Genomic DNA, 20,255 nt, shown 5'->3' on the forward strand with positions numbered 1-20,255 from the left:
ACCCTAACCCTAACCCTTCCCCGAAGGCTGACCCTCACCCGTCCCTTAATCCTAACCCGTACGCTGACACTAACCCGCGCCCTCACACGTCCGCTCCCCCTAAAGCGTTGTCGTACCCTCACCTGGACCCTAACCCGTCCCCGTCCCCTAACCCTTACCCTAGCCCGAAACCTAACCCTAACCCTTCCCCGAAGCCTGACTCTCACCCGTTCCCTAATCCTAACCCGTACGCTGACACTAACCCGCGCCCTCACACGTCCGCTCCCCCTAAAGCGTTGTCGTACCCTCACCTGGACCCTAAACCGTCCCCGTCCCCTAACCCTAACCCTAGCCCGAACCCTAACCCTAACCCTTCCAAGAAGCCTGACCATCACCCGTCCCCAATCCTAACCCGTAGGCTGACACTAACCCACGCCCTCACACGTCCGCTCCCCCTAAAGCGTTGTCGTACCCTCACATGGACCCTAAACCGTCCCCGTCCCCTAACCCTAACCCTAGCCCGAACCCTAACCCTATCCCTTCCCCGAAGCCTGACCCTCACCCGTCCCCTAATCCTAACCCGTACGCTAACACTAACCCGCGCCCTCACACGTCCGCTCCCCCTAAAGCGTTGTCGTACCCTCACCTGGACCCTAAACCGTCCCCGTCCCCTAACCCTAACCCTAGCCCGAACCCTAACCCTAACCCTTCCCCGAAGCCTGACCCTCACCCGTCCCCTAATCCTAACCCGTACGCTGACACTAACCCGCGCCCTCACACGTCCGCTCCCCCTAAAGCGTTGTCGTACCCTCACCTGGACCCTAAACCGTCCCCGTCCCCTAACCCTAACCCTAGCCCGAACCCTATCCCTAACCCTTCCCCGAAGCCTGACTCTCACCCGTCCCCTAATCCTAACCCGTACGCTGACACTAACCCGCGCCCTCACACGTCCGCTCCCCCTAAAGCGTTGTCGTACCCTCACCTGGACCCTAAACCGTCCCCGTCCCCTAACCCTAACCCTAGCCCGAACCCTAAGCCTAACCCTTTCCCGAAGCCTGACCCTCACCCGTCCCCTCATCCTAACCCGTACGCTGACACTAACCCGCGCCCTCACACGTCCGCTCCCCCTAAAGCGTTGTCGTACCCTCACCTGGACCCTAAACCGTCCCCGTCCCCTAACCCTAACCCTAGCCCGAAACCTAACCCTAACCCTTCCCCGAAGCCTGACCCTCACCCGTCCCCTAATCCTAACCCGTACGCTGACACTAACCCGCGCCCTCACACGTCCGCTCCGCCTCAAGCGTTGTCGTACCCTCACCTGGACCCTAAACCGTCCCCGTCCCCTAACCCTAACCCTAGCCCGAACCCTAACCCTAACCCTTCCCCGAAGCCTGACCCTCACCCGTCCCCTAATCCTAACCCGTACGCTGACACTAACCCGCGCCCTCACACGTCCGCTCCCCCTAAAGCGTTGTCCTACCCTCACCTGGACCCTAAACCGTCCCCGTCCCCTAACCCTAACCCTAGCCCGAACCCTAAGCCTAACCCTTCCCCGAAGCCTGACCCTCACCCGTCCCCTCATCCTAACCCGTACGCTGACACTAACCCGCGCCCTCACACGTCCGCTCCCCCTAAAGCGTTGTCGTACCCTCACCTGGACCCTAAACCGTCCCCGTCCCCTAACCCTAACCCTAGCCCGAACCCTAACCCTAACCCTTCCCCGAAGCCTGACCCTCACCCGTCCCCTAATCCTAACCCGTACGCTGACACTAACCGGCGCCCTCACACGTCCGCTCCCCCTCAAGCGTTGTCGTACCCTCACCTGGACCCTAAACCGTCCCCGTCCCCTAACCCTAACCCTAGCCCGAACCCTATCCCTAACCCTTCCCCGAAGCCTGACTCTCACCCGTCCCCTAATCCTAACCCGTACGCTGACACTAACCCGCGCCCTCACACGTCCGCTCCCCCTAAAGCGTTGTCGTACCCTCACCTGGACCCTAAACCGTCCCCGTCCCCTAACCCTAACCCTAGCCCGAACCCTAACCCTAACCCTTCCCCGAAGCCTGACCCTCACCCGTCCCCTAATCCTAACCCGTACGCTGACACTAACCCGCGCCCTCACACGTCCGCTCCCCCTAAAGCGTTGTCGTACCCTCACCTGGACCCTAAACCGTCCCCGTCCCCTAACCCTAACCTTAGCCCGAACCCTAAGCCTAACCCTTCCCCGAAGCCTGACCCTCACCCGTCCCCTAATCCTAACCCGTACGCTGACACTAACCCGCGCCCTCACACGTCCGCTCCCCCTAAAGCGTTGTCGTACCCTCACCTGGACCCTAAACCGTCCCCGTCCCCTAACCCTAACCCTAGCCCGAACCCTAAGCCTAACCCTTCCCCGAAGCCTGACTCTCACCCGTCCCCTAATCCTAACCCGTACGCTGACACTAACCCGCGCCCTCACACGTCCGCTCCCCCTAAAGCGTTGTCGTACCCTCACCTGGACCCTAAACCGTCCCCGTCCCCTAACCCTAACCCTAGCCCGAACCCTAAGCCTAACCCTTCCCCGAAGCCTGACCCTCACCCGTCCCCTCATCCTAACCCGTACGCTGACACTAACCCGCGCCCTCACACGTCCGCTCCCCCTAAAGCGTTGTCGTACCCTCACCTGGACCCTAAACCGTCCCCGTCCCCTAACCCTAACCCTAGCCCGAACCCTAAGCCTAACCCTTCCCCGAAGCCTGACCCTCACCCGTCCCCTCATCCTAACCCGTACGCTGACACTAACCCGCGCCCTCACACGTCCGCTCCCCCTAAAGCGTTGTCGTACCCTCACCTGGACCCTAAACCGTCCCCGTCCCCTAACCCTAACCCTAGCCCGAACCCTAACCCTAACCCTTCCCCGAAGCCTGACCCTCACCCGTCCCCTAATCCTAACCCGTACGCTTACACTAACCCGCGCCCTCACACGTCCGCTCCCCCTAAAGCGTTGTCGTACCCTCACCTGGACCCTAAACCGTCCCCGTCCCCTAACCCTAACCCTAGCCCGAACCCTAACCCTAACCCTTCCCCGAAGCCTGACCCTCACCCGTCCCCTAATCCTAACCCGTACGCTGACACTAACACGCGCCCTCACACGTCCGCTCCCCCTAAAGCGTTGTCGTACCCTCACCTGGACCCTAAACCGTCCCCGTCCCCTAACCCTAACCCTAGCCCGAACCCTAACCCTAACCCTTCCCCGAAGCCTGACCCTCACCCGTCCCCTAATCCTAACCCGTACGCTGACACTAACCCGCGCCCTCACACGTCCGCTCCCCCTAAAGCGTTGTCGTACCCTCACCTGGACCCTAAACCGTCCCCGTCCCCTAACCCTAACCCTAGCCCGAACCCTAACCCTAACCCTTCCCCGAAGCCTGACCCTCACCCGTCCCCTAATCCTAACCCGTACGCTGACACTAACCCGCGCCCTCACACGTCCGCTCCCCCTAAAGCGTTGTCGTACCCTCACCTGGACCCTAACCCGTCCCCGTCCCCTAACCCTAACCCTAGCCCGAAACCTAACCCTAACACTTCCCCGAAGCCTGACCCTCACCCGTTCCCTAATCCTAACCCGTACCCTGACACTAACCCGCGCCCTCACACGTCCGCTCCCCCTAAAGCGTTGTCGTACCCTCACCTGGACCCTAAACCGTCCCCGTCCCCTAACCCTAACCCTAGCCCGAACCCTAACCCTAACCCTTCCAAGAAGCCTGACCATCACCCGTCCCCAATCCTAACCCGTAGGCTGACACTAACCCACGCCCTCACACGTCCGCTCCCCCTAAAGCGTTGTCGTACCCTCACATGGACCCTAAACCGTCCCCGTCCCCTAACCCTAACCCTAGCCCGAACCCTAACCCTATCCCTTCCCCGAAGCCTGACCCTCACCCGTCCCCTAATCCTAACCCGTACGCTGACACTAACCCGCGCCCTCACACGTCCGCTCACCCTCAAGCGTTGTCGTACCCTCACCTGGACCCTAAACCGTCCCCGTCCCCTAACCCTAACCCTAGCCCGAACCCTAACCCTAACCCTTCCCCGAAGCCTGACCCTCACCCGTCCCCTAATCCTAACCCGTACGCTGACACTAACACGCGCCCTCACACGTCCGCTCCCCCTAAAGCGTTGTCGTACCCTCACCAGGACCCTAAACCGTCCCCGTCCCCTAACCCTAACCCTAGCCCGAACCCTAACCCTAACCCTTCCCCGAAGCCTGACCCTCACCCGTCCCCTAATCCTAACCCGTACGCTGACACTAACCCGCGCCCTCACACGTCCGCTCCCCCTAAAGCGTTGTCGTACCCTCACCTGGACCCTAAACCGTCCCCGTCCCCTAACCCTAACCCTAGCCCGAACCCTAAGCCTAACCCTTCCCCGAAGCCTGACCCTCACCCGTCCCCTAATCCTAACCCGTACGCTGACACTAACCCGCGCCCTCACACGTCCGCTCCCCCTAAAGCGTTGTCGTACCCTCACCTGGACCCTAAACCGTCCCCGTCCCCTAACCCTAACCCTAGCCCGAACCCTAAGCCTAACCCTTCCCCGAAGCCTGACTCTCACCCGTCCCCTAATCCTAACCCGTACGCTGACACTAACCCGCGCCCTCACACGTCCGCTCCCCCTAAAGCGTTGTCGTACCCTCACCTGGACCCTAAACCGTTCCCGTCCCCTAACCCTAACCCTAGCCCGAACCCTAAGCCTAACCCTTCCCCGAAGCCTGACCCTCACCCGTCCCCTCATCCTAACCCGTACGCTGACACTAACCCGCGCCCTCACACGTCCGCTCCCCCTAAAGCGTTGTCGTACCCTCACCTGGACCCTAAACCGTCCCCGTCCCCTAACCCTAACCCTAGCCCGAACCCTAACCCTAACCCTTCCCCGAAGCCTGACCCTCACCCGTCCCCTAATCCTAACCCGTACGCTGACACTAACCCGCGCCCTCACACGTCCGCTCCCCCTCAAGCGTTGTCGTACCCTCACCTGGACCCTAAACCGTCCCCGTCCCCTAACCCTAACCCTAGCCCGAACCCTAACCCTAACCCTTCCCCGAAGCCTGACCCTCACCCGTCCCCAAATCGTAAGCCGTATGCTTACACTAACCCGCGCCCTCACACGTCCGCTCCCCCTAAAGCGTTGTCGTACCCTCACCTGGACCCTAAACCGTCCCCGTCCCCTAACCCTAACCCTAGCCCGAACCCTAACCCTAACCCTTCCCCGAAGCCTGACCCTCACCCGTCCCCTAATCCTAACCCGTACGCTGACACTAACCCGCGCCCTCACACGTCCGCTCCCCCTAAAGCGTTGTCGTACCCTCACCTGGACCCTAAACCGTCCCCGTCCCCTAACCCTAACCTTAGCCCGAACCCTAAGCCTAACCCTTCCCCGAAGCCTGACCCTCACCCGTCCCCTAATCCTAACCCGTACGCTGACACTAACCCGCGCCCTCACACGTCCGCTCCCCCTAAAGCGTTGTCGTACCCTCACCTGGACCCTAAACCGTCCCCGTCCCCTAACCCTAACCCTAGCCCGAACCCTAAGCCTAACCCTTCCCCGAAGCCTGACTCTCACCCGTCCCCTAATCCTAACCCGTACGCTGACACTAACCCGCGCCCTCACACGTCCGCTCCCCCTAAAGCGTTGTCGTACCCTCACCTGGACCCTAAACCGTCCCCGTCCCCTAACCCTAACCCTAGCCCGAACCCTAAGCCTAACCCTTCCCCGAAGCCTGACCCTCACCCGTCCCCTCATCCTAACCCGTACGCTGACACTAACCCGCGCCCTCACACGTCCGCTCCCCCTAAAGCGTTGTCGTACCCTCACCTGGACCCTAAACCGTCCCCGTCCCCTAACCCTAACCCTAGCCCGAACCCTAAGCCTAACCCTTCCCCGAAGCCTGACCCTCACCCGTCCCCTCATCCTAACCCGTACGCTGACACTAACCCGCGCCCTCACACGTCCGCTCCCCCTAAAGCGTTGTCGTACCCTCACCTGGACCCTAAACCGTCCCCGTCCCCTAACCCTAACCCTAGCCCGAACCCTAACCCTAACCCTTCCCCGAAGCCTGACCCTCACCCGTCCCCTAATCCTAACCCGTACGCTTACACTAACCCGCGCCCTCACACGTCCGCTCCCCCTAAAGCGTTGTCGTACCCTCACCTGGACCCTAAACCGTCCCCGTCCCCTAACCCTAACCCTAGCCCGAACCCTAACCCTAACCCTTCCCCGAAGCCTGACCCTCACCCGTCCCCTAATCCTAACCCGTACGCTGACACTAACACGCGCCCTCACACGTCCGCTCCCCCTAAAGCGTTGTCGTACCCTCACCTGGACCCTAAACCGTCCCCGTCCCCTAACCCTAACCCTAGCCCGAACCCTAACCCTAACCCTTCCCCGAAGCCTGACCCTCACCCGTCCCCTAATCCTAACCCGTACGCTGACACTAACCCGCGCCCTCACACGTCCGCTCCCCCTAAAGCGTTGTCGTACCCTCACCTGGACCCTAAACCGTCCCCGTCCCCTAACCCTAACCCTAGCCCGAACCCTAACCCTAACCCTTCCCCGAAGCCTGACCCTCACCCGTCCCCTAATCCTAACCCGTACGCTGACACTAACCCGCGCCCTCACACGTCCGCTCCCCCTAAAGCGTTGTCGTACCCTCACCTGGACCCTAACCCGTCCCCGTCCCCTAACCCTAACCCTAGCCCGAAACCTAACCCTAACACTTCCCCGAAGCCTGACCCTCACCCGTTCCCTAATCCTAACCCGTACGCTGACACTAACCCGCGCCCTCACACGTCCGCTCCCCCTAAAGCGTTGTCGTACCCTCACCTGGACCCTAAACCGTCCCCGTCCCCTAACCCTAACCCTAGCCCGAACCCTAACCCTAACCCTTCCAAGAAGCCTGACCATCACCCGTCCCCAATCCTAACCCGTAGGCTGACACTAACCCACGCCCTCACACGTCCGCTCCCCCTAAAGCGTTGTCGTACCCTCACATGGACCCTAAACCGTCCCCGTCCCCTAACCCTAACCCTAGCCCGAACCCTAACCCTATCCCTTCCCCGAAGCCTGACCCTCACCCGTCCCCTAATCCTAACCCGTACGCTGACACTAACCCGCGCCCTCACACGTCCGCTCACCCTCAAGCGTTGTCGTACCCTCACCTGGACCCTAAACCGTCCCCGTCCCCTAACCCTAACCCTAGCCCGAACCCTAACCCTAACCCTTCCCCGAAGCCTGACCCTCACCCGTCCCCTAATCCTAACCCGTACGCTGACACTAACACGCGCCCTCACACGTCCGCTCCCCCTAAAGCGTTGTCGTACCCTCACCAGGACCCTAAACCGTCCCCGTCCCCTAACCCTAACCCTAGCCCGAACCCTAACCCTAACCCTTCCCCGAAGCCTGACCCTCACCCGTCCCCTAATCCTAACCCGTACGCTGACACTAACCCGCGCCCTCACACGTCCGCTCCCCCTAAAGCGTTGTCGTACCCTCACCTGGACCCTAAACCGTCCCCGTCCCCTAACCCTAACCCTAGCCCGAACCCTAAGCCTAACCCTTCCCCGAAGCCTGACTCTCACCCGTCCCCTAATCCTAACCCGTACGCTGACACTAACCCGCGCCCTCACACGTCCGCTCCCCCTAAAGCGTTGTCGTACCCTCACCTGGACCCTAAACCGTCCCCGTCCCCTAACCCTAACCCTAGCCCGAACCCTAAGCCTAACCCTTCCCCGAAGCCTGACCCTCACCCGTCCCCTCATCCTAACCCGTACGCTGACACTAACCCGCGCCCTCACACGTCCGCTCACCCTAAAGCGTTGTCGTACCCTCACCTGGACCCTAAACCGTCCCCGTCCCCTAACCCTAACCCTAGCCCGAACCCTAACCCTAACCCTTCCCCGAAGCCTGACCCTCACCCGTCCCCTAATCCTAACCCGTACGCTGACACTAACCCGCGCCCTCACACGTCCGCTCCCCCTCAAGCGTTGTCGTACCCTCACCTGGACCCTAAACCGTCCCCGTCCCCTAACCCTAACCCTAGCCCGAACCCTAACCCTAACACTTCCCCGAAGCCTGACCCTCACCCGTCCCCAAATCGTAAGCCGTATGCTTACACTAACCCGCGCCCTCACACGTCCGCTCCCCCTAAAGCGTTGTCGTACCCTCACCTGGACCCTAAACCGTCCCCGTCCCCTAACCCTAACCCTAGCCCGAACCCTAACCCTAACCCTTCCCCGAAGCCTGACCCTCACCCGTCCCCTAATCCTAACCCGTACGCTGACACTAACCCGCGCCCTCACACGTCCGCTCCCCCTAAAGCGTTGTCGTACCCTCACCTGGACCCTAACCCGTCCCCGTCCCCTAACCCTAACCCTAGACCGAACCCTAACCCTAACCCTTCCCCGAAGCCTGACCCTCACCCGTCCCCTAATCCTAACCCGTACGCTGACACTAACCCGCGCCCTCACACGTCCGCTCCCCCTAAAGAGTTGTCCTACCCTCACCTGGACACTAAACCGTCCCCGTCCCCTAACCCTAACCCTAGCCCGAACCCTAACCCTAACCCTTCCCCGAAGCCTGACCCTCACCCGTCCCCTAATCCTAACCCGTACGCTGACACTAACCCGCGCCCTCACACGTCCGCTCCCCCTAAAGCGTTGTCGTACCCTCACCGGGACCCTAAACCGTCCCCGTCCCCTAACCCTAACCCTAGCCCGAACCCTAACCCTAACCCTTCCCCGAAGCCTGACCCTCACCCGTCCCCTAATCCTAACCCGTACGCTGACACTAACCCGCGCCCTCACACGTCCGCTCCCCCTAAAGCGTTGTCGTACCCTCACCTGGACCCTAACCAGTCCCCGTCCCCTAACCCTAACCCTAGCCCGAACCCTAACCCTAACCCTTCCCCGAAGCCTGACCCTCACCCGTCCCCTCATCCTAACCCGTACGCTGACACTAACCCGCGCCCTCACACGTCCGCTCCCTCTAAAGCATTGTCGTACCCTCACCTGGACCCTAAACCGTCCCCGTCCCCTAACCCTAACCCTAGCCCGAACCCTAACCCTAACCCTTCCCCGAAGCCTGACCCTCACCCGTCCCCTCATCCTAACCCGTACGCTGACACTAACCCGCGCCCTCACACGTCCGCTCCCCCTAAAGCGTTGTCCTACCCTCACCTGGACCGTAACCCGTCCCCGTCCCCTAACCCTAACCGTAGCCCGAACCCTAACCCTAACCCTTCCCGGAAGCCTGACCCTCACCCGTCCCCTAATCCTAACCCGTACGCTTACACTAACCCGCGCCCTCACACGTCCGCTCCCCCTAAAGCGTTGTCGTACCCTCACCTGGACCCTAAACCGTCCCCGTCCCCTAACCCTAACCCTAGCCCGAACTCTAACCCTAACCCTTCCCCGAAGCCTGACCCTCACCCGTCCCCTAATCCTAACCCGTACGCTTACACTAACCCGCGCCCTCACACGTCTGCTCCCCCTAAAGCGTTGTCGTACCCTCACCTGGACCCTAAACCGTCCCCGTCCCCTAACCCTAACCCTAGCCCGAACCCTAACCCTAACCCTTCCCCGAAGCCTGACCCTCACCCGTCCCCTAATCCTAACCCGTACGCTGACACTAACCCGCGCCCTCACACGTCCGCTCCCCCTAAAGCGTTGTCGTACCCTCACCTGGACCCTAAACCGTCCCCGTCCCCTAACCCTAACCCTAGCCCGAACCCTAACCCTAACCCTTCCCCGAAGCCTGACCCTCACCCGTCCCCTAATCCTAACCCGAACGCTGACACTAACCCGCGCCCTCACACGTCCGCTCCCCCTAAAGCGTTGTCGTACCCTCACCTGGACCCTAACCTGTCCCCGTCCCCTAACCCTAACCCTAGACCGAACCCTAACCCTAACCCTTCCCCGAAGCCTGACCCTCACTCGTCCCCTAATCCTAACCCGTACGCTGACACTAACCCGCGCCCTCACTCGTCCGCTCCCCCTAAAGAGTTGTCCTACCCTCACCTGGACACTAAACCGTCCCCGTCCCCTAACCCTAACCCTAGCCCGAACCCTAACCCTAACCCTTCCCCGAAGCCTGACCCTCACCCGTCCCCTAATCCTAACCCGTACGCTTACACTAACCCGCGCCCTCACACGTCCGCTCCCCCTAAAGCGTTGTCGTACCCTCACCTGGACCCTAAACCGTCCCCGTCCCCTAACCCTAACCCTAGCCCGAACCCTAACCCTAACCCTTCCCCGAAGCCTGACCCTCACCCGTCCCCTAATCCTAACCCGTACGCTGACACTAACCCGCGCCCTCACACGTCCGCTACCCCTAAAGCGTTGTCGTACCCTCACCTGGACCCTAACCCGTCCCCGTCCCCTAACCCTAACCCTAGCCCGAACCCTAACCCTAACCCTTCCCCGAAGCCTGACCCTCACCCGTCCCCTAATCCTAACCCGTACGCTGACACTAACCCGCGCCCTCACACGTCCGCTCCCCCTAAAGCGTTGTCGTACCCTCACCTGGACCCTAACCCGTCCCCGTCCCCTAACCCTAACCCTAGCCCGAACCCTAACCCTAACCCTTCCCCGAAGCCTGACCCTCACCCGTCCCCTAATCCTAACCCGTAGGCTGACACTAACCCACGCCCTCACACGTCCGCTCCCCCTAAAGCGTTGTCGTACCCTCACCTGGACCCTAAACCGTCCCCGTCCCCTAACCCTAACCCTAGCCCGAACCCTAACCCTAACCCTTCCAAGAAGCCTGACCATCACCCGTCCCCAATCCTAACCCGTAGGCTGACACTAACAAACGCCCTCACACGTCCGCTCCCCCTAAAGCGTTGTCGTACCCTCACATGGACCCTAAACCGTCCCCGTCCCCTAACCCTAACCCTAGCCCGAACCCTAACCCTATCCCTTCCCCGAAGCCTGACCCTCACCCGTCCCCTAATCCTAACCCGTACGCTGACACTAACCCGCGCCCTCACACGTCCGCTCCCCCTAAAGCGTTGTCGTACCCTCACCTGGACCCTAAACCGTCCCCGTCCCCTAACCCTAACCCTAGCCCGAACCCTAACCCTAACCCTTCCCCGAAGCCTGACCCTAACCCGTCCCCTAATCCTAACCCGTACGCTGACACTAACCCGCGCCCTCACACGTCCGCTCCCCCTAAAGCGCTGTCGTACCCTCACCAGGACCCTAAACCGTCCCCGTCCCCTAACCCTAACCCTAGCCCGAACCGTAACCCTAACCCTTCCCCGAAGCCTGACCCTCACCCGTCCCCTAATCCTAACCCGTACGCTGACACTAACCCGCGCCCTCACACGTCCGCTCCCCCTAAAGCGTTGTCGTACCCTCACCTGGACCCTAAACCGTCCCCGTCCCCTAACCCTAACCCTAGCCCGAACCCTAAGCCTAACCCTTCCCCGAAGCCTGACTCTCAACCGTCCCCTAATCCTAACCCGTACGCTTACACTAACCCGCGCCCTCACACGTCCGCTCCCCCTAAAGCGTTGTCGTACCCTCACCTGGACCCTAAACCGTCCCCGTCCCCTAACCCTAACCCTAGCCCGAACCCTAACCCTAACCCTTCCCCGAAGCCTGACCCTCACCCGTCCCCTAATCCTAATCCGTACGCTTACACTAACCCGCGCCCTCACACGTCCGCTCCCCCTAAAGCGTTGTCGTACCCTCACCTGGACCCTAAACCGTCCCCGTCCCCTAACCCTAACCCTAGCCCGAACCCTAACCCTAACCCTTCCCCGAAGCCTGACCCTCACCCGTCCCCTAATCCTAACCCGTACGCTGACACTAACCCGCGCCCTCACACGTCTGCTCCCCCTAAAGCGTTGTCGTACCCTCACCTGGACCCTAAACCGTCCCCGTCCCCTAACCCTAACCCTAGCCCGAACCCTAACCCTAACCCTTCCCCGAAGCCTGACCCTCACCCATCCCCTAATCCTAACCCGTACGCTCACACTAACCCGCGCCCTCACACGTCCGCTCCCCTTAAAGCGTTGTCGTACCCTCACCTGGACCCTAACCCGTCCCCGTCCCCTAACCCTAACCCTAGCCCGAAACCTAACCCTAACCCTTCCCCGAAGCCTGACCCTCACCCGTCCCCTAATCCTAACCCGTACGCTGACACTAACCCGCGCCCTCACACGTCCGCTCCCCCTAAAGAGTTGTCGTACCCTCACCTGGACCCTAAACCGTCCCCGTCCCCTAACCCTAACCCTAGCCCGAACCCTAACCCTAACCCTTCCCCGAAGCCTGACCCTCACCCGTCCCCTAATCCTAACACGTAGGATGACACTAACCCACGCCCTCACACGTCCGCTCCCCCTAAAGCGTTGTTGTACCCTCACCTGGACCCTAAACCTTCCCCGTCCCCTAACCCTAACCCTAGCCCGAACCCTAACCCTAACCCTTCCCCGAAGCCTGACCCTCACCCGTCCCCTAATCCTAACCCGTACGCTGACACTAACCCGCGCCCTCACACGTCCGCTCCCCCTAAAGCGTTGTCGTACCCTCACCTGGACCCTAAACCGTCCCCGTCCCCTAACCCTAACCCTAGCCCGAACCCTAACCCTAACCCTTCCCCGAAGCCTGACCCTCACCCGTCCCCTAATCCTAACCCGTACGCTGACACTAACCCGTTCCCTCACACGTCCGCTCCCCCTAAAGCGTTGTCGTACCCTCACCTGCACCCTAACCCGTCCCCGTCCCCTAACCCTAACCCTAGCCCGAAACCTAACCCTAACCCTTCCCCGAAGCCTGACCCTCACCCGTTCCCTAATCCTAACCCGTACGCTGACACTAACCCGCGCCCTCACACGTCCGCTCCCCCTAAAGCGTTGTCGTACCCTCACCTGGACCCTAAACCGTCCCCGTCCCCTAACCCTAACCCTAGCCCGAACCCTAACCCTAACCCTTCCAAGAAGCCTGACCATCACCCGTCCCCAATCCTAACCCGTAGGCTGACACTAACCCACGCCCTCACACGTCCGCTCCCCCTAAAGCGTTGTCGTACCCTCACATGGACCCTAAACCGTCCCCGTCCCCTAACCCTAACCCTAGCCCGAACCCTAACCCTATCCCTTCCCCGAAGCCTGACCCTCACCCGTCCCCTAATCCTAACCCGTACGCTGACACTAACCCGCGCCCTCACACGTCCGCTCCCCCTAAAGCGTTGTCGTACCCTCACCTGGACCCTAAACCGTCCCCGTCCCCTAACCCTAACCCTAGCCCGAACCCTAACCCTAACCCTTCCCCGAAGCCTGACCCTCACCCGTCCCCTAATCCTAACCCGTACGCTGACACTAACCCGCGCCCTCACACGTCCGCTCCCCCTAAAGCGTTGTCGTACCCTCACCAGGACCCTAAACCGTCCCCGTCCCCTAACCCTAACCCTAGCCCGAACCCTAACCCTAACCCTTCCCCGAAGCCTGACCCTCACCCGTCCCCTAATCCTAACCCGTACGCTTACACTAACCCGCGCCCTCACACGTCCGCTCCCCCTAAAGCGTTGTCGTACCCTCACCTGGACCCTAAACCGTCCCCGTCCCCTAACCCTAACCCTAGCCCGAACCCTAACCCTAACCCTTCCCCGAAGCCTGACCCTCACCCGTCCCCTAATCCTAACCCGTACGCTGACACTAACCCGCGCCCTCACACGTCCGCTCCCCCTAAAGCGTTGTCGTACCCTCACCTGGACCCTAAACCGTCCCCGTCCCCTAACCCTAACCCTAGCCCGAACCCTAAGCCTAACCCTTCCCCGAAGCCTGACCCTCACCCGTCCCCTAATCCTAACCCGTACGCTGACACTAACCCGCGCCCTCACACGTCCGCTCCCCCTAAAGCGTTGTCGTACCCTCACCTGGACCCTAAACCGTCCCCGTCCCCTAACCCTAACCCTAGCCCGAACCCTAAGCCTAACCCTTCCCCGAAGCCTGACCCTCACCCGTCCCCTAATCCTAACCCGTACGCTGACACTAACCCGCGCCCTCACACGTCCGCTCCCCCTAAAGCGTTGTCGTACCCTCACCTGGACCCTAAACCGTCCCCGTCCCCTAACCCTGACCCTAGCCCGAACCCTAAGCCTAACCCTTCCCCGAAGCCTGACCCTCACCCGTCCCCTCATCCTAACCCGTACGCTGACACTAACCCGCGCCCTCACACGTCCGCTCCCCCTAAAGCGTTGTCGTACCCTCACCTGGACCCTAAACCGTCCCCGTCCCCTAACCCTAACCCTAGCCCGAACCCTAACCCTAACCCTTCCAAGAAGGCTGACCATCACCCGTCCCCAATCCTAACCCGTAGGCTGACACTAACCCACGCCCTCACACGTCCGCTCCCCCTAAAGCGTTGTCGTACCCTCACATGGACCCTAAACCGTCCCCGTCCCCTAACCCTAACCCTAGCCCGAACCCTAACCCTATCCCTTCCCCGAAGCCTGACCCTCACCCGTCCCCTAATCCTAACCCGTACGCTGACACTAACCCGCGCCCTCACACGTCCGCTCCCCCTAAAGCGTTGTCGTACCCTCACCTGGACCCTAAACCGTCCCCGTCCCCTAACCCTAACCCTAGCCCGAACCCTAACCCTAACCCTTCCCCGAAGCCTGACCCTCACCCGTCCCCTAATCCTAACCCGTACGCTGACACTAACCCGCGCCCTCACACGTCCGCTCCCCCTAAAGCGTTGTCGTACCCTCACCTGGACCCTAAACCGTCCCCGTCCCCTAACCCTAACCCTAGCCCGAACCCTAACCCTAACCCTTCCCCGAAGCCTGACCCTCACCTGTCCCCAAATCGTAAGCCGTACGCTGACACTAACCCGCGCCCTCACACGTCCGCTCCCCCTAAAGCGTTGTCCTACCCTCACCTGGACCGTAACCCGTCCCCGTCCCCTAACCCTAACCCTAGCCCGAACCCTAACCCTAACCCTTCCCCGAAGCCTGACCCTCACCCGTCCCCTAATCCTAACCCGTACGCTGACACTAACCCGCGCCCTCACACGTCCGCTCCCCCTAAAGCGTTGTCGTACCCTCACCTGGACCCTAAACCGTCCCCGTCCCCTAACCCTAACCCTAGCCCGAACCCTAACCCTAACCCTTCCCCGAAGCCTGACCCTCACCCGTCCCCTAATCCTAACCCGTACGCTGACACTAACCCGCGCCCTCACACGTCCGCTCCCCCTAAAGCGTTGTCGTACCCTCACCTGGACCCTAAACCGTCCCCGTCCCCTAACCCTAACCCTAGCCCGAACCCTAACCCTAACCCTTCCCCGAAGCCTGACCCTCACCCGTCCCCTAATCCTAACCCGTACGCTTACACTAACCCGCGCCCTCACACGTCCGCTCCCCCTAAAGCGTTGTCGTACCCTCACCTGGACCCTAAACCGTCCCCGTCCCCTAACCCTAACCCTAGCCCTAACCCTAACCCTAACCCTTCCCCGAAGCCTGACCCTCACCCGTCCCCTAATCCTAACCCGTACGCTGACACTAACCCGCGCCCTCACACGTCCGCTCCCCCTAAAGTGTTGTCGTACCCTCACCTGGACCCTAAACCGTCCCCGTCCCCTAACCCTAACCCTAGCCCGAACCCTAACCCTAACCCTTCCCCGAAGCCTGACCCTCACCCGTCCCCTAATCCTAACCCGTACGCTGACACTAACCCGCGCCCTCACACGTCCGCTCCCCCTAAAGCGTTGTCGTACCCTCACCTGGACCCTAACCCGTACCCGTCCCCTAACCCTAACCCTAGACCGAACCCTAACCCTAACCCTTCCCCGAAGCCTGACCCTCACCCGTCCCCTAATCCTAACCCGTACGCTGACACTAACCCGCGCCCTCACACGTCCGCTCCCCCTAAAGAGTTGTCCTACCCTCACCTGGACACTAAACCGTCCCCGTCCCCTAACCCTAACCCTAGACCGAACCCTAACCCTAACCCTTCCCCGAAGCCTGACCTTCACCCGTCCCCTAATCCTAACCCGTACGCTGACACTAACCCGCGCCCTCACACGTCCGCTCCCCCTAAAGCGTTGTCCTACCCTCACCTGGAACGTAACCCGTCCCCGTCCCCTAACCCTAACCCTAGCCCGAACCCTAACCCTAACCCTTCCCGGAAGCCTGACCCTCACCCGTCCCGTAATCCTAACCCGTACGCTGACACTAACACGCGCCCTCACACGTCCGCTCCCCCTAAAGCGTTTTCGTACCCTCACCTGGACCCTAAACCGTCCCCGTCCCCTAACCCTAACCCTAGCCCGAACCCTAACCCTAACCCTTCCCCGAAGCCTGACCCTCACCCGTCCCCTAATCCTAACCCGTACGCTGACACTAACCCGCGCCCTCACACGTCCGCTCCCCCTAAAGCGTTGTCGTACCCTCACCTGGACCCTAAACCGTCCCCGTCCCCTAACCCTAACCCTAGCCCGAACCCTAACCCTAACCCTTCCCCGAAGCCTGACCCTCACCCGTCCCCTAATCCTAACCCGTACGCTTACACTAACCCGCGCCCTCACACGTCCGCTCCCCCTAAAGCGTTGTCGTACCCTCACCTGGACCCTAAACCGTCCCCGTCCCCTAACCCTAACCCTAGCCCTAACCCTAACCCTAACCCTTCCCCGAAGCCTGACCCTCACCCGTCCCCTAATCCTAACCCGTACGCTGACACTAACCCGCGCCCTCACACGTCCGCTCCCCCTAAAGCGTTGTCGTACCCTCACCTGGACCCTAAACCGTCCCCGTCCCCTAACCCTAACCCTAGCCCGAACCCTAACCCTAACCCTTCCCCGAAGCCTGACCCTCACCCGTCCCCTAATCCTAACCCGTACGCTGACACTAACCCGCGCCCTCACACGTCCGCTCCCCCTAAAGCGTTGTCGTACCCTCACCTGGACCCTAACCCGTCCCCGTCCCCTAACCCTAACCCTAGACCGAACCCTAACCCTAACCCTTCCCCGAAGCCTGACCCTCACCCGTCCCCTAATCCTAACCCGTACGCTGACACTAACCCGCGCCCTCACACGTCCGCTCCCCCTAAAGAGTTGTCCTACCCTCACCTGGACACTAAACCGTCCCCGTCCCCTAACCCTAACCCTAGCCCGAACCCTAACCCTAAACCTTCCCCGAAGCCTGACCCTCACCCGTCCCCTAATCCTAACCCGTACGCTTACACTAACCCGCGCCCTCACACGTCCGCTCCCCCTAAAGCGTTGTCGTACCCTCACCTGGACCCTAAACCGTCCCCGTCCCCTAACCCTAACCCTAGCCCGAACCCTAACCCTAACCCTTCCCCGAAGCCTGACCCTCACCCGTCCCCTAATCCTAACCCGTACGCTGACACTAACCCGCGCCCTCACACGTCCGCTCCCCCTAAAGCGTTCTCGTACCCTCACCTGGACCCTAACCCGTCCCCGTCCCCTAACCCTAACCCTAGCCCGAAACCTAACCCTAACCCTTCCCCGAAGCCTGACCCTCACCCGTCCCCTAATCCTAACCCGTACGCTGACACTAACCCGCGCCCTCACACGTACGCTCCCCCTAAAGCGTTGTCGTACCCTCACCTGGACCCTAAACCGTCCCTGTCCCCTAACCCTAACCCTAGCCCGAACCCTAACCCTAACCCTTCCCCGAAGCCTGACCCTCACCCGTCCCCTAATCCTAACCCGTAGGCTGACACTAACCCACGCCCTCACACGTCAGCTCCCCCTAAGGCGTTGTCGTACCCTCACCTGGACCGTAAACCGTCCCCGTCCCCTAACCCTAACCCTAGCCCGAACCCTAACCCTATCCCTTCCCCGAAGCCTGACCCTCACCCGTCCCCTAATCCTAACCCGTACGCTGACACTAACCCGCGCCCTCACACGTCCGCTTCCCCTAAAGCATTGTCGTACCCTCACCTGGACCCTAAACCGTCCCCGTCCCCTAACCCTAACCCTAGCCCGAACCCTAACCCTAACCCTTCCCCGAAGCCTGACCCTCACCCGTCCCCTAATCCTAACCCGTACGCTGACACTAACCCACGCCCTCACACGTCCGCTCCCCCTAAAGCGTTGTCGTACCCTCACCTGGACCCTAAACCGTCCCCGTCCCCTAACCCTAACCCTAGCCCGAACCCTAACCCTAACCCTTCCCCGAAGCATGACCCTCACCCGTCCCCTAATCCTAACCCGTACGCTGACACTAACCCGCGCCCTCACACGTCCGCTCCCCCTAAAGCGTTGTCGTACCCTCACCTGGACCCTAACCCGTCCCCGTCCCCTAACCCTAACCCTAGCCCGAAACCTAACCCTAACCCTTCCCCGAAGCCTGACCCTCACCCGTTCCCTAATCCTAACCCGTACGCTGACACTAACCCGCGCCCTCACACGTCCGCTCCCCCTAAAGCGTTGTCGTACCCTCACCTGGACCCTAAACCGTCCCCGTCCCCTAACCCTAACCCTAGCCCGAACCCTAACCCTAACCCTTCCCCGAAGCCTGACCCTCACCCGTCCCCTAATCCTAACCCGTATGCTGACACTAACCCGCGCCCTCACACGTCCGCTCCCCCTAAAGCGTTGTCGTACCCTCACCTGGACCCTAAACCGTCCCCGTCCCCTAACCCTAACCCTAGCCCGAACCCTAACCCTAACCCTTCCCCGAAGCCTGACCCTCACCCGTCCCCTAATCCTAACCCGTACGCTTACACTAACCCGCGCCCTCACACGTCCGCTCCCCCTAAAGCGTTGTCGTACCCTCACCTGGACCCTAAACCGTCCCCGTCCCCTAACCCTAACCCTAGCCCTAACCCTAACCCTAACCCTTCCCCGAAGCCTGACCCTCACCCGTCCCCTAATCCTAACCCGTACGCTGACACTAACCCGCGCCCTCACACGTCCGCTCCCCCTAAAGCGTTGTCGTACCCTCACCTGGACCCTAAACCGTCCCCGTCCCCTAACCCTAACCCTAGCCCGAACCCTAACCCTAACCCTTCCCCGAAGCCTGACCCTCACCCGTCCCCTAATCCTAACCCGTACGCTGACACTAACCCGCGCCCTCACACGTCCGCTCCCCCTAAAGCGTTGTCGTACCCTCACCTGGACCCTAACCCGTCCCCGTCCCCTAACCCTAACCCTAGACCGAACCCTAACCCTAACCCTTCCCCGAAGCCTGACCCTCACCCGTCCCCTAATCCTAACCCGTACGCTGACACTAACCCGCGCCCTCACACGTCCGCTCCCCCTAAAGAGTTGTCCTACCCTCACCTGGACACTAAACCGTCCCCGTCCCCTAACCCTAACCCTAGCCCGAACCCTAACCCTAAACCTTCCCCGAAGCCTGACCCTCACCCGTCCCCTAATCCTAACCCGTACGCTTACACTAACCCGCGCCCTCACACGTCCGCTCCCCCTAAAGCGTTGTCGTACCCTCACCTGGACCCTAAACCGTCCCCGTCCCCTAACCCTAACCCTAGCCCGAACCCTAACCCTAACCCTTCCCCGAAGCCTGACCCTCACCCGTCCGCTAATCCTAACCCGTACCCTGACACTAACCCGCGCCCTCACACGTCCGCTCCCCCGAAAGCGTTGTCGTACCCTCACCTGGACTCTAACCCGTCCCCGTCCCCTAACCCTAACCCTAGCCCGAAACCTAACCCTAACCCTTCCCCGAAGACTGACCCTCACCCGTCCCCTAATCCTAACCCGTACGCTGACACTAACCCGCGCCCTCACACGTCCGCTCCCCCTAAAGCGTTGTCGTACCCTCACCTGGACCCTAAACCGTCCCTGTCCCCTAACCCTAACCCTAGCCCGAACCCTAACCCTAACCCTTCCCCGAAGCCTGACCCTCACCCGTCCCCTAATCCTAACCCGTAGGCTGACACTAACCCACGCCCTCACACGTCAGCTCCCCCTAAGGCGTTGTCGTACCCTCACCTGGACCGTAAACCGTCCCCGTCCCCTAACCCTAACCCTAGCCCGAACCCTAACCCTATCCCTTCCCCGAAGCCTGACCCTCACCCGTCCCCTAATCCTAACCCGTACGCTGACACTAACCCGCGCCCTCACACGTCCGCTCCCCCTAAAGCATTGTCGTACCCTCACCTAGACCCTAAACCGTCCCCGTCCCCTAACCCTAACCCTAGCCCGAACCCTAACCCTAACCCTTCCCCGAAGCCTGACCCTCACCCGTCCCCTAATCCTAACCCGTACGCTGACACTAACCCACGCCCTCACACGTCCGCTCCCCCT

This window comes from Pseudorca crassidens, chromosome Y (assembly GCF_039906515.1).
Source record: "Pseudorca crassidens isolate mPseCra1 chromosome Y, mPseCra1.hap1, whole genome shotgun sequence".
Taxonomy (NCBI): domain Eukaryota; kingdom Metazoa; phylum Chordata; class Mammalia; order Artiodactyla; family Delphinidae; genus Pseudorca; species Pseudorca crassidens.